This window comes from Gekko japonicus, unplaced genomic scaffold (genome assembly GCF_001447785.1).
Source record: "Gekko japonicus isolate JY-2015 unplaced genomic scaffold, Gekko_japonicus_V1.1 scaffold956, whole genome shotgun sequence".
In the NCBI taxonomy this organism is placed as follows: domain Eukaryota; kingdom Metazoa; phylum Chordata; class Lepidosauria; order Squamata; family Gekkonidae; genus Gekko; species Gekko japonicus.
The window spans coordinates 357,563-382,533 of record NW_015163115.1 but is presented as its reverse complement, the minus strand read 5'-3'; positions in this window follow the sequence as shown (position 1 = coordinate 382,533).

Below are 24,971 nucleotides of genomic sequence, written 5' to 3'. Positions count from 1 at the left end.
AATTTTCTCTGCACCAAAGAAGTGCTTCTTATGTGGCCAAATTATTTACTGAAGCACAACTCCAAAGCGGGGGACAGCAGTGTTTGTGAAAGTTACCTTCTGTCCAGGTAATGTACGTGTTGTGTCCTGACCCAGCCATGTGTGCGATCCAGTTTCGGCAGGTTCTGCATGCGGTCAGGTGAAGTACCTGATATTTGCTCCTGAACACAATAGACGTTCGGATCATAGTTCCCTGCCAATTAGGAACCTAGGGCCCCTAGGAATAATCTAATCACTGTCGATAGACCATTGGCGGGTGTTAGGTGTGTGTGGGTGTGTTTTCCTTGGGGCATATAAACCGGCCTGCGAACCGGCTACCTTGTCTTGTTCTTTCCGAATAAAACGTCTTAGAGTTGAAATCACGAGTATGTCTAAGGACTTTTCAGTATTCCTGTCCACCTTTCACATAAAAATTGCAATCTCAGTAAATGTTAAGAATGTAATGTAAGAAGACCCCTGCTGGATCAAACCAGTGGTCCATCTAGTCCAGCATCCTGTCTCACACAGTGGCCAACCAGTTCCTCTGAAAGGCCAGCAACAGGGCATAGAGGCTGAGACCCTCCCCTAGTGTTGCCTCCTGGCTCTGGGATTCAGATTCTTAGTGTGTCTGAATGTGGAGGTTACCCTCAGTCACCATGGCTTGAAGCCATTTACAGACTTTATCATATCTATCTATCTATCTATCTATCTATCTATCTATCTATCTATCTATCATCTATCTATCTATCTATCTATCTATCTATCTATCTATCTATCTATCTATCTATCATCATCCATCTAGCCGGTCCGCAGCCGGCTTATATTCTTGTCTACACACGCACCCAACACACACACCCCAATTCCCGTGATAGGTTCTATGTACATGCCCTCAGTAACTATAGGCTCCTTGCAGGATCCTGACGCTCCCATTGGTCCACGCCTAGGATCCACAGTGTCTATTCTCGGACCCAAAGGTCCATGTTTGGTTCGACTGCATGGCCAGGTGCACGCGGTCGCAGCCATCTTAATACATAACAAAAACAAAATATAGCCTGTGTTGCAGATATACAACACAGCCCAGTGCATGTTTCCTTTGAAGGAACAGGACTGTGCTCAACAGAACTTGGATTAGGCTGCAAAACTGATTTGAAGGTGCACCAAGTGCTACTTAGAGAAAGGAGAAGCCAGCAGTTGATCAGATGTCCTAATCAAAAGAAATTGCATGCCTGCATTTCTCGTGAAACTTCTGTGCACCTTTTTAAAATGCTGATGATACAGCCTCCCTCCTGTGTAGCAAATGGAGAAGGGGGAGGGACCTCAGCAGGGTATAAGGTCCAAGAGTCAATTACAGCAGGAGATCTCCAGCCACCACCTGGAGTCTGGGAACCAGGCTGCCAAGAAGGCCCCAGAGGGAAGAGGAGAAGAGGTAGGGAGCTTCTCACCCCCCTGCCCAAACCAGAGCTTACAGATGACCAAAACCACTCTCTGACATCTCCATAGGGCCAATGAAGGGGGCCTGGTGGTTCCACTGGTCATGGGGGGCATTTGGAATCAGTTGCTGTTTGCCTGCTTGTTGATCACTGGACACTTTGGTGCTCCCCCCCCCCCCACTTGCTGGGTTTGATGATTTGATGTGGTTGGTGGTCGTTTCCGTGGGGTTTCTTTCCATTTAAAGAATCATGGTTTGAATTGTTTTTATTGGCTGCCTTGGGGGCCTCCTCAAATGTGGGGGGCCATGGGAATACAGTTGCCACCTGGGCTAGTGTATGGAGATGCGCTGGGCATGTGCTTTCCTTAGCCCTTCATGGAACAACAGCACAGAACTGGTTGGAGGGTGGGGTGGGGGAAACAATCCAAGCTGAAACTGGGCTGCTCAGAGCACTCTTGGACCTGTGCTCCCTGGAGCTCGTGTCTTCTTTAGGGAGGGGGGGTGATGGGGGTTCTTGTGGAGGGCACCATGCTTGTAGAAGAGAGGTTGATGTTGGAGAGCAGCACTGGCTGCCTCAGGAAATAATGCAAAGGGCTGCTTTGCCTTGCATGTTAGAATCTTCCCAAACAATTCCATCTCTGCGTTCCAGACCCTGTTCTCAGGTGCATTCACCCCAAAGACAGCCCCACTGCTTTATGTAAAATTTTCTTCTGAGGGGGCATGCTTGGGGGTGCCATAATCAGAGGCGGAATAGGACATTTTCCCAAGAGGAGCCTTGACTTGTGCAGAATGATCAGGTCCCTATGCCACTGGCTGAAGTGTCCAACAGCAGGGCACTCTCTTTAGACAGGGCAGGACACTGGACATCGGAGCTGCAGCATCAGCCAAACCTTTTGAAGCAAACAAACTATAGTCCATCTAGTCCAGCATCCTGTCTCACACAGTGGCCAGCCAGTACCTGGAGAGCCAACAACAGGGCAGAGAGGCTGAGGCCTTTCCCTGATAAGAACATCAGAAGAGCCCTGCTGGATCAGACCAGTAGTCCATCTTAATCCAGCAGCTTGTCTCACACAGTGGCCAACCAGTTCCTCTGGAGGGCCAACAACAGGGCAGAGAGGCTGAGGCCTTCCCCTGATAAGAACATCAGAAGAGGCCTGCTGGATCAGACCAGTGAGGGTCCATCTAGTCCAGCATCCTGTCTCACACAGTGGCCAACACAGTTCCTCTGGAGGGGCAACAACAGGGCACAAGAGGCCAAGGCCTTCCCCTGATAAGAACATCAGAAGAGGCCTGCTGGATCAGACCAGTGATGGTCCATCTAGTCCAGCATCCTGTCTCGCACAGTGGCCAGCCAGTTCCTCTGGAGGGCCAACAACAGGGCACAGAGGCCTTCCCCATATAAGAACATCAGAAGAGGCCTGCTGGATCAGACCAGTGATGGTCCATCTAGTCCAGCATCCTGTCTCGCACAGTGGCCAGCCAGTTCCTTCAGAGGTCAAACATCAGGGTACAAGGGCCGAGGCCTTCCCCTGAGGTTGTCTCTAGGCACTGGCATTGAGAGGTTGACTGCCTCTGAATGTGGAGGTTCCCCTCAGTCACCGTAGCTAGTAGATTCAGGTATGTGTTGGTCTGAAGCAACAGAACAAAATTCAAGTCCAGTGACACCTTTAAGACCAACAAAGTTTAACCAAAAGCTTATACCTTGAATAAAACTTTTCTGCTCTTAAAGGTGCCATTGGGCTTGAATGGCTAGTAGCCACTGGTAGACTCATCCTTCATGAATTTATCTAATCCCCCTTTAAAGCAGTTTATTCCTGTGGTGATCACTACATCCTCTGGCAGCGAATTCCACATTTTAATCACTCTCTGTGTAAAGCAGCCTTTCCTTTTGTCCATCCTGAACCTACTGCCCATATGTTTCCTTGGATGCCCTTGAGGTCTAGTCTCTCTCTCTCTCTCTTTCCCAAAGTTAGAATAAAACACAAAGGAGGGTAGGCTCGCCAGCTGTGAGTTGGGAAATACCTGGAGACTTTTGGAGTGGAGCCTGAGCGGTGGGTGTTGCCTTCTGACATACTTCCGGTGATGTCAGGGTGTGTGGCATATGCAAATAAGTTATGCTAATAAGTTATGCTAATGAGCTCCTGCACCTCTTTTTCTATGATATGACCCCTGTGCATAAGGCTTACTCTAATGGCCAAGCCAACACTACTGATAGCAGTATTTCCCCCCCTCTTCTAATGTTATCCAACTGCTAAAATATGGGTAAATTTAAATCCTGCCACAGCCTTTAATACACAGTGTCGGGTATGTAATGTAAACTTTGTATCCCAATCATTTTGGGAAGGGAGTGCTATGCTTTTCAATGAAAGGAACCAGTTGTCCTTGTAAGTCTTCCATTGCTTGGCTGGAGTCCACCATTTGCACGAGGTGCTGCTCTTAGCACCTGATTTATGATTAGTTTGAGTAGAGTTGCACTGCTTTGCAATTCTGATACCTCCATTAGAAAATTGGGAGGTGGCATTAAAATTTTATTGGGAAATGCTCTGTTTGCATTTTGCTCCACTTAGCATCAAATTGCCTTGTCCGGAAAACAAAGTTTATTAAATTTTCATTAAAAGACTTTCATGATAGCCAAAATTCAGAAAATTAGCAGGCAGAGAAGACAAATGCCAACAGAGAATGATCAACTTATTAAACAGAACCAAAAGTTTCACTGTTCAATATTTTTACTGAAGAGCTATATTTAACATTGACTAGATTAAGACTAGCCTCTTTTCCCCGTGTGGTCTTTGACCCCTATCAACATGAAGAACCCTTTAAAAGTGCCCCATTTAGTGAAATATTGTAAGTTTAAATGCGATCAAACTCTATTTAAAAACCCCATAAATTGCCACTTATACATTGCTATTGTCTATTCTTGTGCTTTCTCCACATTGTTTTCCTGTCTGTCAAAATGTCTGGGGACTATTCACTTTCTTTAGTGGATGATTTTGGCCTCCCAAATACTGCTTAGAATATGCAGTACAGCAGTGTACCCCCCCCCCCAGTTTGACTCTGTGCATTCAAATTTAATATCTGAAAAAAAAGTATTTAACACATTATCCAAAGAAAGATTCATAAAAGCTGATACAAAACAAATATCTTCTTACAAAATGACCGTAAAGGAATTTTCAACACTGCAGAATTGCTTTTGCTGTGGGGGTTGAGAGCCAACTGACTTTGAAACTTGCTTTTTCCAGTGAAAACCCTCTGGGCAAAATAAACAGTATTATTCTAGGTCTAAACACACTCACACACGCACAGAGGTGATAAGAAAATTATAATGTGAGAAGAAAGCTGTGCATATAAACGAGGTGTGTGTTCGTATGTTTTTATTTCGCAAGTCTGGCCGCACTAAAATGCATGTTTAAATGATTGCATTTGACAAAGAAAAGACAAGGGAAAATGGTGGTGCATCTTTAATTTATTAGTTTACATGAGATGCAGGCAATTGCCTGTGGGTACCAGATTGTGATTTTTCTACTCAAGTAGATTCTCATGTTTTACTGATGAGCTGTATGCCAGACCCCTGTGTTCTTTATAGGAAGAGTTTCATGGAATATCTGCTTCAATTGCTCTACCCCTCATTTTTGTTTTGTCACTAAACTCACTTATACTACAGAGGTGTCGACTATGAAGGCAGCTGCTTTAATTCAATAGAATATCAAGGATGTGCTTTCTCTAATGCTTGTAATACAGCTGTTTATGTGTAATGTGCTCATAGCATACAACCTGGCTTGACAATTGACACGATATTCTGTCATACTTCATGGGATACACAGCTTGCTATAACAGCCCTAGAATATTACCTATACAAATAAGTGGCTCATGCTGCTCTTCTTCTGCTACATACTAAGATTATGGTGCACATATGTACTCACTCATGGATTATGGTATGTTGAAATAAATAATAAATACAGGGTATGTGGTTCAGGATATTAGGCTGTATGTAAAAGGCTCTAGGGACAAAGTGTGTCTTTTGCTCAAAGACAGCAGTTCAAGGGATAAAAGAGAGTCTACAAAGGCGACCTGATCTGCTAAAGGCAGCTTTGATTATTCTGGTGCCATTGGAAACCCACTTTTTCTATAGTAAGAGAAATAGGATGAATAGTAATATGCAATTATGAGTTTGCCATTTCGTTACCAGGTAGAATTGGATACTTAAAGGTTATATTTTGCAAACTGTCTAGAATGCTATGACAAGATAGCTAAAACAGTACAAATATAAAGAAACAAACGATGCTTCATAGCAGTATATTACTCAAATTAGTCCTTTTTGTGTACTCTTGAAAGGAGTATCTGTAGGGCCAAACCAAAATCTCCCCTGGGGGCAGCTGGGAATTGGGGAATGAATGATGCCGGACAAAGGGGACCTCACAGCCTGACATTTTGTGATTGGCTCCATCTCAGGACAGTCATTTTGTGGTTGTGCCCAGCACCCTGTGTCATATTTCTAAAGGTGTCAATTGGTCTCAGAAAGGGTGGGGACCCATGCTGCAGACACTCCTTTACTAATCTGTTAATTCTCTGCACAAGGCCATTGGCTATTGGGTGATCTAAAGAAATGGTTTGGTGCTTAATACCACTGACGTGAAGGTACTTTTGCATTTCAGTGGAGATTAGTCTCTCATGTCATTGTCTGTCATGACTCCTTTAGGGAATCCTTTCCTGGGGAAAAAAAAAGGAAGACATGAATTTGATCACTGTTTCTGTAGTAACCTAAGCAGCCAATGCAACTTCAGGCCATCTTTGAAGGATAATCTACGATCACTATGGTGAATCTCTGGGCTAGCTAGTGGCTGGTCTTCAAATGGCCCCATTATGTCAAGGACTAATTTCTCCCATGGGCAGGTAGGATAGTCTACTGGTGATAAAGGAGTACAAAAGGTTTTCTGTGACTTGTCACTACTGGCACAGAATACACAATTCTTCTCCAAGTTGTAATATTTTTTGGCCCACAGATAAGACTACCAGAATGAGGAATGGTTTGAGGTGTGAATATAAACAGCAACTGGAACATCTTGTACAACAATCTTTAAGCCTTAAGAACAAATTAAAGTCATGTGATCTCAGCAGGGCTATTTTTGGGTAGGAATGCACAGGAATGGAGTTTTGGCTGGCTTCAGAGTTGGCCATGCCCAATACAGGCAAAACCTCTGTGTGTGTGGTTACAGAGGGAAGGCCTGGAGAGCGACCCCCCAAGCGACTCTGAGGCGGGGGGAAGGCTGGGGGCCCCTGGAAGGATCGGGGGATGCATTTAAATGCCTCCCTGTGCCTTCTCCAGCCTGTCCAAGGGCCGGCTTGCCTGGGCTCCCCGCAGCCACGGGGCACCCGGGCAAGCCACAGGAAGACAGTTTAAACTGCCTTCCCTTCCCTTCAAGGGGGGGCTTGCCTGGGCAAGCCAAGGGAAGGCATGGGGTTGTGGCCTAAGACGCTAATGAGTTTCTGCTGTTGTGTGTGGCCTATTATGCTAATGAGTCCCTGCTGGGCTTTTTCTACCAAAAAAGCCCTGGATCTCAGGACAAGTCCACAAATTACAGGATTCCTTAATAATGTAAAACATAATGAATGTCTTTAAATTGCAAATTCTGTCACTACACAAATCACTCCCCATGGGGCTTTGTTAAGTTGCATACATGTTTGCAAGAATGTTTGAAACTTTCTGGAAGGAGGAGCTGCTTCACAGAACTGAAGAAGAGAAATGGCAGGCAGCAAAAGTTTTAAGTGCTCCCCCTCCCCTTTCACTAATTAGCTCTCCTGAACAGTTTTATTTTTTAAAGAATGCCATCAGTAAGAGGATGTAAAGTCTCTTTATTATCTGAAATGTATATATGCATTTGCATATTGCAGATGTAGATATGTGCATATGCTATGTGGAATTAAACTTCCTAAATAATTACTTCATTTCCCTGAACAATCTTGGAAACTATTTCTGAAAAGGGGGCTGGTAGGGATCTTTACAGGTTAATGTTATGCATCCTCTCTCTTAAAAAAAACTTTTTACTTAAATTTTCAAGCACTGTGCAAGTTACTTCACTCAGGAGGGGGCACAAGATATATGACAAATGAGGGCATACGATTGGCTATAGCTATGTATAGCCATAAAGGGGCCACGGTGACTCAGAAGTTAAGACCCTGAGCTTCAAATTGAAAGGTAGGTAGATCAGCAGTTCGAGACCCAAGTGCCATGTGACGGAATGAGCTCCTGTCTTTGGCCCCAGCTCCTGCCAACCTAGCAGTACAAAAGCAAGAAATTGCAAGTAAATAAATAGGTACCACTTTGGTGGGTTGAACATGGCATCCAAATTATATGGGAAATACCTTCTGCAGAAACTAGAAGACTGGATCCTTGACAATAACATTATTCATCCCCATCAAGCAGGATTTAGAAAAGGCCTAAGCACAATAAACCATTGTTACACTCTTTATCAGTTGGCTAAATCAGCAATGTCAGGCCCTACCAAAGCCTTATATGCAGTGTTTGTTGATTTGGCTTCGGACTTTGATTCGATCGATAGAAGACAAACTGACAAACTGAAGACAAACATAGACAAGAAGTTGTTGTACTTATTGCAAGAGCTTCATCAAGATACATATACAAGGATAAGAGTAGGCATTTCAGGCTATCTAACCAGAGAAATTCCAACAGGGAAAACAGTAAAGCAGGGCTGTGTGCTAGCTCCTAGACTCTTCAATTTATATATAAATGATATCATTGTTAAACTGAGTAGCCCTGATTTTGTTCCACCTATGTTGGGTCAACAGAAAATATCAATACTGCTTTATGTGGACAACATGGTCTTATTTTCCTTAACGAGAATTGGTCTAAAGAGACTTTCAGATAAGTTAGGAGAATATTGCAAAGAAGAGAAACTTACTATCAATTATTCCAAAACTAAAGTATTGGTTTTCTGAAAAAGGCCCCAAAAACATGTCTGGAGTATTGAAGGTGTCCCAATAGATCAGTGTAAGATCTACAAATACTTGGGTTTAATTTTCAGTGAAACATTGAATTGGAATGTCCATGTAGCTCTATTAAATCAACAGCAACTAAGACATTGGGAGTAATTCTGAGATTCTATCAAACTAAAGGGGGTTTCCTAATAGATCCAGCTGTTAAGCTTTTTATTATTAAAGTTGTACTTCACTTATTGTATGGGATAGAACTTTGGGGTTGGAAAGAGCAAACATTGTCCAGCTTGGAGACATTGCAAAATCTTTTCCTGAGGTGGCTATTGGTACTGCCTAAGGGTTCTCCTGTGGCTCTAATGAGAACAGAAATATGCATCCCTTCACTCAGGGCTCGAGCTTACATAGCGATGATGAAATTGAAGATGAAATACCAACAGCTGCCAAATGAAACATATAGTAAAATCAGTTATTGTGAATTACTAAGCAAAGCTAAAACTCATGTTGAATTTATGCCCACTGAATTAGTGTTTGGAAAATATTCCGATATACCACAGGAACAACACATTTGTATATGCAGAACCTCTGTGGAAGATCGATTTCACTATATAATGATTTGTCCTTTATATTCAGACCTTAGAAGCAGATTCCTATCTGGAATTTTAAGCCATGTGCACAATTTATCTGACAGGGAAAACCTGTTCTCTTGTTGGATACAAACCCCTTGGTCTAATGCAAGGTAGCGCTTTTTGCACTTGCAGCTAGGAAAGTCAGATCCAAGGCGGCTCTTAGAAATGTCTCACAGTGAGTTATAAAGTATTGATACCATGCTTTTAAAATTCCAAACTGCTGTGATCCTGACATTTTAGTTGTACATTTTAGTTCTTTGAGTTTTATTTTGTATGCAATATTTTAAATTATAAGTATTCTTTGAATGTAATTTTGTATTGTAACAGCCAATGGCCAAATACAATAAATCTAATCTACCTCTACTTCTAATAATATTTTTGAACCTTTTTTGCTTCGGTGGGAAAGTAACAGCGTTCTGTGCACCTTGGTGTTTAGTCATGCTGGCCACATGATCGCATAAATGTCTTCAGAAAACGCTGACTCTTTGGCTTAGAAATGGAGATGAGCACCACCCTCTAGAGTCGGATTCTATTGGCTTTTGAGCAAGGGAAACCTTTACCTTTACCTTTTTATGTATAGCCATATGTTGAAACAAACCGAATAAGGTTCTATTTCTAAGGATAAGAGTCTAAGTATCTAGGCAGAGTAATCCAGACTAATCCATAGACGGAAGCAAAAACACATGACCTACACTCAGAGTGGGTGTTTTAGAACTACACACTCATAATATGCTATGGTTAAACACATTTCAGGGCTAGATCCTGTCCCTCTTTATACAGAAAAGAGCAAGATCCAGAACCAAAAGATTCTTTTTCTTTCTAGGCTTGGAAAAATGAAAAAGAGCAAAGTCAGTGTCCAAGTGTAATACTTGACTAATTGAAGGGGAGGAGTGTGCCATTCAAAATCATGAGGAAATTTCAAAATAATACAGGAGGCAGTCTTGGGCTGTGATCACATGGCAGGGTTAGCATGGTCTGGCCCTGCATCAGATTTCTCTGTTACTTTTTGTAATGGAGAAATTTGATCAGACATCCCATCCTTAACCTGCTTCACCCCTCACTCACTCCATGGAGGACCAATCAGATGGCAGCTGCAGAGGAGGAGCTTTTCTTTATTATTTGTCCTTTAAGCATGCACATAAGTGTTCATGGGAAGTATCGCTTCGAACTCCTGGCAGCCAGTGGCCAATGGGATTGCAGAACGAGGCTGCTGGGATGTGTAGTGTTTTGCTTTTGGGATTTGTAGTGGGGCAGTATTTTTTAAATTGTGCTTTTTAAAAATTAAATGTTTCAAAGCTGGGGGGGGAGAATAGAGAAGTCTCATCCTGTGTCCTGTGTGCTGACATTTTTATTTAAAATGAAACTGGAGTTACATCATCATTCTCAGACTGCCTCCCTCCCCCCTCCCTCTCTGAAAAATACACAACTTCTCAATTAACCCCTTTCCCAACCACGTGTGCTGCAAAGCTGTAGACAGAAAAAAGCTGAAACACATATGCATCTTTCTTTGTAAGGTTTTAAAAAGAGAAACACATGGGCTGAAGATCTGCTTAAGCACACAACACTAAATTAATTTTTAAAATGGCGCAAATGTAAGTGTGCTCTCTAGCTTCCCAAACAGCTTGATTTCACAAGAGAAATTTCAGACATCAGGAATTGTGTGGTGAGACCAATCTGTAAAGGTCTGCTTTTTTTCTGGTGTCGGGAAAGTCAGCAGTGAGTACGGGCCGCCAACCACTGTAGAACGGGAGACAGATGCCACTTTCTGAAGAATCATTTTTAATCCATAAGGGAGAAGCAACAAGTCGGGTCAAACAGCCCATTTGATCAGAGCCTTGGCCTAATGTATAACTTTGGTCCTGTTCACACGAGGCAATTTGGCCCGGGAGCAGGACAGTTCGGGGGCGGATCAAACCAGCGCGATCACACCACAACATCTGGGAAGCATCGTGCTTCTGCCCCCGAACTGGACCTTCCCGGGAAAAAGCGCCTCAAGTTGACACCACCTACCTCGGTGGTTCAACGAGTAGACGCGCTGCAATCCGGGCGTCTGATCGCCGGCGCTCCCTTGCGGTGGCACAATCCCGGCCCGGAGCCGAACTGCGCATGCTCCGACATGCGCAGTTTGGCCGGCACCCAGTCTGAGCCATGTCTTCTCCCCGGCGTTTAATCGCGCCGGGGAGAAACGGCGCCGTGGCCAGGGGATCCGTGGGATCCCGCCGCGGCACCTCAACGTTGGCGCGGCTTTTAAAAGCCACGCCTCAAGAGACTTTTTTCCTGTCGTGTGGCAGGGGCCTTTGTTAGGTAATTCTAACTAGGTCAAAGTGAGAATCATTGGGGATTTAAAAAAAAAAATAGAGGAAATCTTCAGAAAACTTTAGGAGTTGATCAAGATTGTCTCCTGAGGACTGACAAATTCAGTTTATCTGACTTAACTATGTTATCATGTTAACTCATTGTGAGACAGAAAATGATTGACAGAGATCTAAAATATTCACGCTCAAGGTTTTGATGACTATATACAGAGATCATTACCACCAGAAGACTTTTCTCTTTTTGATGATATTTTTGCTGTTGTTGTTCAGTCACACAAGAAAGTAATTCAGATTTTAATTCAGATTTTATCTTACAATGGAGGGCAGTCCAGTCCAGTAAATCATATGATGTCAAAGATACTGTAGATTCTGCCTTTTGGAGATCTGAATCTGATCATTGTTTCTGGCTAGTTTCATCAGTAATTTTCTGGTTCTCTATATTTGAGAAAGTGTTTCTCATTGGTAACTGATACCATCTACTAAATAGAAGACTCTTATCTCGGACCATCTTGGAGCACTTTATTTTGTAAATTTGGTAACCAATTGTTTTATCTTGTTTTTATGTACTGGCATGCGTGCCCTGATGTTAGCTCCCCTGAGCCCGTTCACAGGGAGGGGGGCCTAGAAATCGAAAAATAAATTATTATTTTTTAAATATATATATATATACATTCCAGGAATGACTCTACCATGAGATTTTGACAATGCATAACTTGGGTCAGAGAAGGTTTCTGAAAGATACTTGGGCTTTGAAAGTTGCCTAACTATTGAACTGTTATTTTATATATTATATTGCAAAATGTAGTGCACAGGTTAGATGGAACGATCAAGGGTGAAGCTCTGGGGGTGATCTCAGGAACTTCTGCTTATCATGTTTATAGGGTACTTTTTGGTTTTTTGCAGTGTGAGGGCATGAGCAAGATTCTTTGAAAGGCAAAGTCACCATATATGCCTTTACTCTCATTAACTAAAGGGATATGGATCAAGTAGCAAAAGTGAGACTGACCAGTTAGCAAATGCCTCACTAAGTAGAACAACCAACGTTTACCAAAGTGGCGATTCTAAAACTTCCTTTTAAAAGCCCTTATTAGACCTTCCTAATACATGTTTGGCATTCTCAAATATATGTTGCTTGAGCCTGTGGTAACAAGACTGGCCCAAGTGTGCTTGGATGAAACTCATTGCCTGAATCTGTTTTCAGTCTGATTTCAGACATATTCTTTCACTTATTCTTCATGCTAAGGTGGCCTTGGTCACAAAGGTAGAAAACACTGATTAGGGATGGGGACAAACCAGGAAAATGCTGTTCATTTCATTTTATGGTTTGTGGTGTGCCAGTTTGAGAGCCACGAACCATCACAAGCTTTTATGTGCCAAGGAACCAGTTCACTTGGTGGTAGAATGCCCCCCCCCCGAGTATTAGAAACACCAGGCTCACAGGGGGGCCTCTGGATTACTCTCTTCTACCTGCCTTCCACGTTTGGTGTGGATACAGGGTCCAAGTTATGCCCCCCCCCCCAAGAAGGTGCCCAAGCCCCAGCAAAATGCTTTTTGGGGAAATAACAGGCTCAGGTTCAGTAGGTTCAGGAGTGTATAGAATTGGCCCTTTGCAAGCTAGAGACATCAAACTCACAGAGGATCTCCCCCTGATGTTCCTCTATATGCCCTCCAAGATATGTACTGATTGGACTTGGGGGGGGGGCTGCCACCTGGGCCTCCATAGTTAGAGAGGAGTCCAGGAGCACTCCCAAACTCCTAACCTCCGATGCTGGCACCAAAGGCACCCCATTGAAGGTCGGGAGAGGGACCCCCCAACACCAAACCAGCGTGACTTAGGCTCAGGATTTCCGTTTTTGCTGGGTTTAGCTTCAGCCAGCTCAGCCTGAGCCAATCAGCCATGGCTTGCAATGCCCAGAGTAGATCTTCTGGGTCGGAGTCTGACCGGCTGCCCAACATCAGATAGAGCTGGGTGTCATCTGCATATTGATGACACCCAAGCCCATACCTCCGGGCAATCTGGGAAAGTGGGCACATATAGATGTTAAACAACATCGGGGAGAGCACCGCCCCCTGAGGCACCCCACATTCGAGCGGGTGTCTCTGGGACTGCTGGTCCCCAAGCACCACCCTTTGTCCCGGACCCTGGAAAAAAAGAGGTGAGCCATTGAAGGGCAAGCCCCTGTATCCCTACGTCAGCGAGGCGGTGGGTCAGCAACTGGTGGTCGACTGTGTCAAACACGGCCGACAGATCTAACAACACCAGCGCTGCCACACCGCCTTGATCCAGACGTCTCTGGAGGTCATCAGTCAAAGCGACCAGCGCTGTCTCTGTCCATGTCCCGGGCGGAAGCTGGACTGGAAAGTGTCTAGGATGGAAGCATCATCCAGAAAGCCCTGTAGCTGTATCGCCACCGCCCTCTCTATACGTTTGCCCAAATAGGGCAAATTGGACACCAGCTGATAGTTGGCCAATTCAGCTGGATCTGAGGTTGGTTTTTTCAGGAGAGGATGGACTATCGCTTCCTTGAGTGCCCTCGGGAACTGTCCCTCAGAGAGGGACTTGTTGACAATCTCCCTTAGGGCACCTCGAAACCCCTCATGGCCAGCTTTAATGAGCCAGGAGGGGCATGGATCAAGGCTGCATGTGGTTGGGTGCATAGATACGAGCAATCTGTCAACTTCCTCCAGACTGAGTGGGCTAAAGCGATCTAAACCCGAAACCGAAGACGTGCAAGGGGCCTCAAGTTCACTCTCAACTGTGGTGGGGAGGTCCCAGCAAAGTGCCAAGACTTTATCGGCGAAATAGCTCACAATTGCCTCACAGCCAATATCCAGTTCCCTAGTGTTTTATCTGCCCTGTGGCAGAGTCATTAAAGACCGAATCGTCCTAAACAATTGGGCTGGGCATGAGCTCGCAGATGCAATTGTGGTCGCATAGGATTTACCCTTTGCAACCTTGACTGCCATCTCATAAGATCTCATAAACGTCCTATAAGATGCTCTTGTAGCCTCGTCGCGAACACGGCGCTCCCGTCTCTTAAGCCATCTCAGTTCTTGCTTCATAAGCCGCAACTCCTGGGTATACCAGGGCGCCAACCTAGAGCGAGTATAGAGAGGATGACTGGGAGCGATCTCATCGATGGCTGTGGAGAGTCAGCTGTGCCAGTCCTCCACAAGTTCATCCAACGAGCCACCAGGGGGCCTCGGGTCCCGCAGAGCCATCTGAAGCTGCACAGGGTCCATTTGGCTCTGCGGGCGAGCTAAAATCTGCTCTCCGCCTAAACAGGGTCGGGCTGGAACATTCAGGCAGACCTTCAGGGCATAGTGGTCCAACCATGGTACTGCTACTGCAGTAATCCGGTCCACTGTCACTCCAGCTACAAAGATCAGATCGAGCGTGTGACTGGCTCGGTGCATGGGGGTCGATACAAGTTGGGAGAGTCCCAGCGCCGCCATGGATGACACCAGGTCTGTTGCCTGACTGGAGGTTGTGTCATCAGCATGGACGTTGAAGTCACCCAGGACTACCAGTCTAGGGTGCTCCAACGCCCAGCCTGATATGGCCTCCATCAGGGACAGCAGGCTACTGGCCAGTGTGTTAGGCAGTCAGTACACCAGCCAGACTGCCAAACTCTCCACAGCCTCCAACACCGAGCCGACGCACTCTATGTCCACAATCTCCAGCGGTGAGAGTGCCCTGAAGGAGTAAGCCTCCTAAATGAAAATAGCCACTCCCCCGCCCTCTAGTCCGTGATTGGTGGAGGACTGAGAAACCTGGAAGGGCAAGCTGGGAGAGAGCTACAGTCTCCCCATCCCACACCCAGGTCTCGGTCACGCATGCCAGGTCAGCCCGTTGGTCCACCACAAAGTCCCGAAGGACCGTGGTCTTGTTGTTGATTGACCTGGCATTGCACAACACCAATGCCGAAGGGGTTTTTTCATTCCTGGCCCCACTGCCGACAACCCTTGGGATGGGTCGTAGGCTGGAAGGGGGCTGAGCCATTTTGTTTCTCAGCATCCTTCCCTTAACACTCTGCCTGGACCCACCGCTATACTTCCCCCTCCCCAAGAGCATCGGAATTTGCTGCCCAGACATTTCTGCCCCCGCAGGTCTACGCAGGTGCTTCAGACCACTGGTTGCTAGCAAATGCTGTTCCTCCTAAACACGAGCTGGACACCACTCCGTTCCCAGTGCTGATGAAACAATCAAGCCAAAAAACAATCTAATCTGCCATAAAATCCCCCAATGATTGTGCTAAAATTCTGATCACATCACAGTCATACACTAATACTACCCCAAGAAAACTATCTAACCTACCTAACCTCTAACAAAGAGCAGTGCTGGCACTAACTATCTCATAGCAATCACACTAAGATCATTTAAACACACAATTTGCAGACAAATACTTCACTACCTTCTCATTAACATCAGCACTGAATTAACCTTTAAAATTTGGGTCTAATTCCACACTTGCAAGGGCAGGAGTGGGTGGGAGAGTCACAGCATCCTTCCTTACAGAATGTTATTCGAAGGTTGGCCACTAGGGGCACCTCACTCTCCAGGCTCTCCCCAGTTGTAAAGTCCACTCCAACAATCGTACAGGCTCCTCCCATCCAACTTATTCAGGCAAATCTGGGCCCCATTTGTGCTCCCTGCTCCTTCCGTCCAGCTCCATGGCCATGGCCTCATTGCAGCCTGCAATCCTCTGTGGTCCAGACACCTGATACTCGCCGCCGACCCCATTGTCGGGGGTGGTATGATCATACCGCAACCCCCCGCTGCACTGTCCGGCTTTCTGACTGGTCGGGGGGACTCCTGGGAAGGGAGGAGCCCTCCCCAAGCTCACCCACTGCCGTTGTCACCATCAAGCACTTGAGCGTCATTCGGGGGCCACCATTCCAGGATGGCCGCTGCGCTGCCAAAGCCCGGGTCGCGCCACCACCAGTCAGTCCGCTGGCACTGGCAGCGGCTGTATGCCAGTCCGGGGCAGTAAGTCATGGGGCTCCCATTGAGCAGGCCAAGCTAGTGCGTCTTCTCGAACTGGGGCCAAGCCGAAGGCAATAACACAAAGAGGGGCACACATACACCCAGCAGCCGGTGTTAGTCTGAAGCATCCTCTCAGACCGGGCATTTGTTGTCAGTTTTGTTGTGTTCCAGCTCCTCTCTTAGTCCGCAGTTACAGGAGGACAAATGCAAGCCTCCTGCAATGTTGCCATGAGGGCCACAATACTTCTGGCTGGCGGGAACTGGCCCTGTTCGCATCACCCCAAACTGCATATAAATGTTAAACCTATTTGAGGGATTTTGTCTACAATGTTGTGGGTGAGCATTTCAGAAAGAGCCATTCCTAATGTGTCTCTTGAGGGGAGCACTTGGGAAACACATCTATTCTTCAGCACAGCCATCCCTGACAGATGGCCTCTCATGCAGCTTCATGTGAACATCTTACCCCTAAGTAAATGATACCAACTCACTGGGCTATCCACGTATGACTAATTCTTGATCAGTGTTAAAACATACTTTTGGCCTCTGCAAAATGGTTTGTAGACTAGTGTGCCCTGAGAATGCAAACACTGGACACCACTGCTCTAAATAAAGAAATATTTACATGGCAAGCCATTATGCTTAAATATACAGAAATATGATGACCAGGTATGTGCTAAAATAAGCAAGCCTATGGTTTGCGTTGAATATTACAAAACAGCTTTGTGCAATATGTTTTGGCTATTCCTGGGGATACTCTAGTATGGAGAATCATAGCACACGAGCCAAACCCTCCACAGATACAGCTGTAACAACGGTATCAAACGCAGTTGCCCATTTCCCAGCAGTCATGATCACAGAAATAACCATGAGAGGTGTAGCTTTATCAGTGAAGACCTTGATTCTTTCCCTGTTGTTCTGGATACTATTACAACTTTAGGAACTGGTAGAAGTGCAAAATCCCTGCATGACCCATTCATTCAATATCACACTTAAGGGATATTAAGTAACAGCCTGTATTTGTAGGATAATGTGCGGAGGGGGGTTGCCAGCAAGGAAGCCTGTAGCTAAACATTTGCTAGGCAGGACATCAAAAGGGAAAGGAGGTGGTAGAAATCAATGCAGAACCCCAACCCTAGTCCTGTTTAGAACCAAATATGGTTAGGGAGGTTAAATTCATTTCACATAAAAATAGGCACCTTGTGTTGACATAAGAGTGCCTTTGCACTAATTAATTAATCCTGCAGGTACTTCACTGGCTGCCCATCAATTACTAGGCTCCATTTAAGGTATTAGCTACCCTATACAAAGCCCTTCATGGCTTTGAACCTTCATATCTGCAAGACCGACTCTCCCCCTATGCTATCCCTATGGGTCTCAAATTCCTGCCCACAAGTTTGATCATGTAGAAAAGCAGCTTTCCACACATGAAGCTAATGCATATACAGGGGTGAATCTGGAAACCTGTTTCCAGTCACATCCTGATGGTCACCTGATGGGTCCAACTGGGTGCACTTTTAATGTACAAGGGGATATCATTCAATGATACTTTACATGCAACTAATTGCCCATGGCTACTGCTGTTGGGCCATGGTGGCTCAGAGATTAAGATGCGGAGCTGCAGACCAGAAGGTCTGTAGTTTGGCAGTTTGAGACCCGAGTGCTGTGTGACGGAGTGAGCTCCCGTCTCTGGCCCCAGCTCCTGCCAACCTAGCAGTTCAAAAGCAAAAATTGCAAGTAGATAAGTAGGTACCACTTCGGTGGGAAGGTTCTGTGTGCCTTGGCATTTAGTCATGGAAATGTCTTTGGACAGCGCTGATTCTTTGGGTTGGAAATGGAGATGAGCACCACCCCCTAGAGTCAGATTCGACTGGCTTTCAAGCAAGGGAAATCTTTATCTTTACCTTACTGCTGAATCAGGGGCTTTTTAGTTTAGTAAAACAAATGCAACTGGGAAAAGAGGGGCGTTAAAAACAGGATATGATTTGACCCTCACACTTACAGCTCAGCTCTCTGCCAAGAATTTTTGGTTTACATAAAGTTGGACTCCATCAAGTCTTTTTAATGACTAGGTTCTGACTTTTCCTTATTTTAATTTCATCCACACTGACACATGCCCAGAGGGGGGAAAAAAGAGAGAATTGCTGTTGGGAACAAAAGAAGTCGGCCGAGCCTGAAATCCTCTTTAGTTGGAGTGTCATTATCATTGGGAGGTTTAAAAATAAAAGAAATATGGTTTATCATTATATGAGAATTGCCATTGACAAGCCTGGTAATTAGCCCTCATATTATTTTCAGCATAGTTCACATCCACACATCACAAGACAGAGAATGTGCAACTTAGACAAACAGAATCCTTGTAGAGGATCATTAAGAATCCTACTGTGACATGCCACTAGCAACCTCGTTGATACAACTTAACTCATATGCATGATTGTATGTTTTAGACTGTAGGAGGTAGCGACTGAATTTGCAAAACCACAATGGTTTATGCATTGATGATCAGAGTAAAATCTAACAATGCTTGCTTTGTTAATGTCAAATAAGACAGTTTAATATATGCTCATTAAAATCTTGTTTGCAGCTTGGTTTAGGGTTACTTCTATGCCTCTCTAAGAGAGCTTTATTTTTCTCAGGGTTTAATGGGGAGTGATAAACAAGCACTCTTGTTGCCGCACACCACTGCATGTGAATTGTTATTTAAGGCTGAGGAGCAAATACAATGTGTTTATGTTAGATACTCTAAAAAGATGACATTGGATGCTGGAAGCAGGGAGGGAAGGAATTATTTATTGTTATCTTCTTTATTTTGTGAATATACATGTATGAAGATTCTTCTGTATGGTAGATATAAATATTCATTTGTTTTGTAACTGGATATCTCAGTCAGTATTTGTTTCTATTGTCTGGGCAGCAGTATTTATTCAAATGAACTTTCTCAATTGGTTCATGTTTTCTAAAAGTATACATTCTAGTTCACATGTTAGTAAATCGGGATGAGCTTTAGAATTGCACCCTTATTAGTATTTTCTAGAATTTTCAAAGTACTATAGTCCTTCTATACTTTCTAAAAGAGACGGTAACACTTTACAGAAAGAGCTCTGAGTCTAGGATGTATTTGGTGTAGTGGTTAGGAGAGTGGACTCTAATCTGGGAGAACTGGGTTTGATTCCCCACTCCTCTACGGGCAGCTGTTAGTGGGACCCTGGATCAGTTACAAGTCCTGTCAGAGCTGTTCTCTCAGGAGCAGTTCTTGAAAGAGGTCTCTCAGCCCCACCTACCTCACAGGTAGTCTGTTGTAGGGAGGGGAAGGGAAAGGAGATTGTAAGCCACTCTGAGATTTTTCTGGGTAGTGAAGGGCGGGGTATAAATCTAGTCTCTTCTTCTCTTCTATTACACACACAGCCACCTAGTGAACCTGTGTCTTTTTCTTTGTCTTGGTCACAGCCGATTTATAGCAACCCAGTGGGGTTTACAAGGCAATTCAGAGGTGGTATGCCATTGCCTGCCTCCATGTACTAACCATGGCTGACCCTGCATAGCTTCTGAGCTCAAGCTTGGGCTGGCCTGGGCTATGCAGTGAGGGCAAATCTGCCTGGATAGCTATAAAAGGTAATCCCCAAAATGTGAATACTGACTAGGCTGACCAATGCTATTCAAGATACTGGGATTATTGATCTATCTATTTATTTGAAACATTTTTATGCTGCCTTTCCACCCAGCTAGCATCTACAAGGTGATAAACATAAAATATTAAATCATTTAACCAATTAAAATACAGGTAAAATATAAAATTAAATTAATAACACATAAACAATGCTAGAAGAAGAGCCAAAATCCCCTTTTTGGTTGTATGCCAGACGAAAAAAGTGCTCACCTGCTGGCAAAAGACACCAATAAAGTGGCACAGACAAGTCTGCCTGGGGAGGCAGTTCCGAAGTTTTGGTGCCATGATGGAGAAGGCTCTTTCTCAAATCACCACCCATCTAGCCTCAGATGGCAGCGGTAACTGAAGCTGGGCCTCTGAGTATGACCAGACTTAGCAGGTAGGTTTTTATGGGAGAAGGTGGTCCTTAAGGCATGCTGGTCCAAAGCCATACAGGGCTTTAAAGGTCAATACCAACACTTTGAATTGAGCCCAGAAGAAAGCTGGAAGCCAGTGTAAGGGAACAAGACTGGTGTGATATGGTCCCTATCACCCACTGCAGTCAACACTCTGGCCTCAGCTTTCTCTAGCTTCTGGACAGTCTTCAAGGGCAGCCCCACATAGAGTGAATTGCAGTAATCCAATCAAGATGTTACCAGGGCATGCACCATAGTGGCAAGATCTTTTCTTTACAGGGAGGGCTAAAGCTGACTAACTGGCAAAAGTTGCTGAAAGCACCTCAGGCACCTCTTTATCCAACAGGAGGCCCAGGTCCAGGAACATCACCAAGCTACACAACTGCTCCTTTAACCCCACCCAGAACAGGGGATAATCTATTTCCCGGGTGAGACCTTCACCCCACCAGTAACACCTCCCTTGTGTTGGAATTAAGTTTCAGCTTCAGGGACTACATAGATAGAAGCAGACAATGCTCAATGGATGGAGCAACTGGAACAGAGAGCGGGATAAGCTCACACCCATTCCCAGCATTGTGCCTAAATGCCCCATTTATGGTTTAACATTCTAACTACTAGGACCACCCTGGGTCTTTCTTTTGGGATGAAGTCATTCTAAGTATAATTTCTGTGCTATACATAAAACAGAGCAAGTTTTGTTCCATATCCCTATATTACCCTTGACTGCACTACCCTTTACTTTTTTTTCTTCCCACAGTAGTAATGATTTCCACTCATTTCTGTGGGGAGTAGTAAAGTATATTTGTATGCTAATGTGATGAGGGCAAAATTGGTTCTTCACTCTTGACATTGGGTAACTTTAACCCTTATTGATGGAGATTTGTATGTCTGTGTGCTCAATAAATAAATAAATAAGTAAATAAAATGTATCTTAAATGATGCATGGCTAACAGAAATGCATTCACTTTCAGAGGTCTTTGTAATATACAAGCTTCCCTGTCATAATGATGAGGACTTTGTTTTGGTTACTGATCCATGGCACTGACATTTCCAAAATGAGACTTTTAAATTATATCCACAAGTCCAGTGAAGTCACAAGGTGTGTCATGAGGTGCAGAAACTTCCCCAATTACTTTGTTCTTCCTGGCATCAGGCCTTACTGCCTCCTTTCCCCACCTCTTTGGATTGCCCTGTGGGAGTAACACTGAGTGGGAAGGATACAGTGACCCAGTGGTCACTTGAGTGGCTACTGATGAATTTAAGATGCACTGGCTACTGGTTGAGTACTGGATCCATTTCAAGGTTTTAGTACTGACCTTTAAAGCCTTGCATGGCTTGGCACCGGTACACACACCTGAGGGACTTCCTCTCCCCATATTTGCCCTGGAGAGCTTTGCACTCAGCTGGCCAAGATCGGCTGGTTGTCCACTTAACCTTGACCAGGGTCAGGGCTTTTTCTTCCCTGGCCCCAGCCTGGTGGAACATGCTCCTATTCGAAAACAGGACTCTGCGGGACTTATTATCATTCTGCAGGGCCTATAAAATAGAGCTGTTCCACCAGGCCTTTGGCTGAGGCAACAGTCATCCAATAAAAAAACTTGTCCTCCCTTGCTGAAACTGAAGCCTACACCTCAACATGGCCTGGATCAATAAGATCTCAGAGACCCAATAGTGCCAGCTTGAAAATAATGTATATAGTGAAATAGTGTGACCTATTATTTTTTTAAATCTATGCTATTTAAAATTGTTTTTAATTATTCTGTAAATTTCCATTTAATGTGTTTTAGAATCTTACTGTGATCCGCCCTGAGCCTGCTTGTGGGGAGGGTGGATATAATATAAATTGAATAAAATAAAATAAATAATGCAAAAGTTTAATTTCAAATGGGGGCATGGGGGAAAGGTTTTAGTGTGGAGGTGAGACATGGAGCTAATGGGTCTGAACTATTAAGGAAGCAGTAGTCAAAACTTTCTGGAGGGAACTTCGGTGGGCAGATCAGAGCCTGCTACTGAGGGCTTCAGGACCAAGCTAGGAACATGGCTGTCTTGGCATGTTGGTGTTTGTTGCTTTGCTAGATGCTCAGATCCTCAGATTTATTGTTAAGAATGTTTTAGTGGTTTAAGATAGATGATACAGCAACTCAAAATAGGACTGTGCTCTTTAAAACAGGGCAAAGGACCACCCCAATAGTAACAGAAGCCTAATGGGTATACTAACATTCTCCAGTTTTGTTGTAGTCCTGTTTTAGGCTGGAGAACATGTTTATCCTGCATTTGGCCTGAAAAGATCCAAGAACTATTGAAAATCCTAAACTGGATTTAATAACTACCTTGGTATTTTTCATACGCTAGGTAAAAAATCCCCTGGATTTTGAGCTATAAGATTGATTATACGGTTAAATGTTGCATTTAACCAACAAGAAATAGCCAGATCCCACAAAACCGAGCATTTCTATGTATGCGGACTGTCTAGTAATGAAAGTGTTCTTTTTAAAAAATGAATTGTGATATTTATGGACTCTCCCAAGGGCAACCACACTATAAAAGGGCTGATGTCTCCATATAACTCAAATCAATGTGCTTAAGGCAATAACTAGCAATTATGTATAGTTTTGATTATGGGCATTAACATTTCCACAAAGGAAATATAATTACAAGGAAGGTAACATTTTCTTAATGCTTACTTTGTACTTTTTGACCTGGATTTCAGTGTAGAAGGGATCTGAGAAATTTTGACCAGTGAGTGTGTGTGTCTGTGTGTGCTCATGTGCACACTTGTATGTGTGCAGAAAACTTACACATGATACCAATGTCTAATTAATTAATTCATTCATGTATTTATTTATTTAATTCATTTTTATGTTGCCTTTCCACCCAGTCAGGGTCCACAAGGCAGTGAACATAAAAACACCAAAACATTTAAACAATTAGAAATACAGTTAAAATGATAAAATTAAATTAAAAACACAATTATAAATTACAATTAAAAACTGACTAGTAAAGTCAATGAACAAGAATCAGATTTGAAGGACAGGGAATCTATTCTCTTCTGATTTCACATCACATGAGCCGTTGGGATTACATAGTTATCCACAGTTCACAGTTGAAAACAGAATTTATCATCACAGCATGTAAATTATACAGAACATTCACTGTGAATTTAGACACAGGTTTCACACCACTCTCTACAAAAAGTAGAGTGAGGTAACACAACTGTTCTAGTGGATCCTCTGGGCTCTGCCCATAACCTCATTCTTTACCATCTTACAGAGAACTGACCACTCATCTAGTCTACTTCCCACTTCTTGGATCAATGGGGTGAACTAGTAGGTGAACCCCCAACACCCTCTTCATTCTTGCCCCAACCTGACTTCAGGGGGGTGAAGTCAGAACTTAGATGGTTAGAGTGAGTTTGGTGGTGGTCTCATGACAAAGCTGCAAGAACATCCTATAGGACATTTATGAAAACCTATGAGATGGCAGTGAAAGCTGCTAAAAGAGACTTCTTTACAGCTTCCATCGCATCTGCTAGCTCTCACCTGGCACAATTATTTAGGGTAGTTAGGTTCCTAACCTACCTTTCAGAGAGAGTCCAAAATGTGAGAAATGTGGCCATTAGCTGTGAGGCATTTGCAAGCTTTGTTGTGGATAAAGTCTTGTTGCTCCATCATGACCTACCCACCACTGTTGCTACAGTAAGGGCACTGGAGGCCCCTTGGCCATCTTTGGATTCTGTACTTGACACCTTCAACCAACTGGGCCAATGTCAACAGGATCCTGGGCGCTGTTAGACTGACCATGTGCCTCTTGGATCCATGCCCATTGTGGCTGGTGAAGGCTAGTGGGAATAGAATACAGAACCCCTTTGTTGTGTACTAACTAAGACTGTGCATGTGGTCAGGTTTGCACGTGGTCATGCGAACTAGCAGAGCTTTGCGACCAGAAACAATAGCGAGAGAGGATCCAAGAATAGGCCAATCGGTCAGGCCAGATCCTAGGAGGAACCTATGGGTGTGGGTGCACTGTAAATAAACCAGTCATATGTGTGTGTGTTGGGTGTGGCATGGAATTTGCATTTAAGCAGGCCCTGGGTCCTGCTATCTCATCTCAGTTTTCTCCTGCCTGTAATAAACTATGAGCTGATTCACTAACAACGCGTCTGGACCCAGTACTTTACACTGGCAACAAGGATGGGATCCCAATGAGCACACCTGACCAAGCACTGGAACCCAGGACTCCAGAGTCCGCATCAAGCAACGCATCGTGCATCAGGAACCCACTCACCGTGCCCCGCGTTGCTTCTCCAGTTATGGCTGCTGCTCCAAAAAAATAAGCTGCTCTACATTGTCTCTGGCGCAGATTCACTCCTGGATGTCTAGCTCACAGGGCTTTGAACTAAAGTGCAATATTACTAATGCTAGTTCAATGGAAGATGCACTTATAGCTTATAAATTTATAATTGACTAGGGAGCAAAGCCCATTGTGGACGGAGACAAAGGGCCCCTAGACAGGTAGGGTGGGTGGACGAAGGAAGGAAGGAAGGAAGGAAGGAAGGAAGGAAGGAAGGAAGGAAGGAAGGAAGGAAG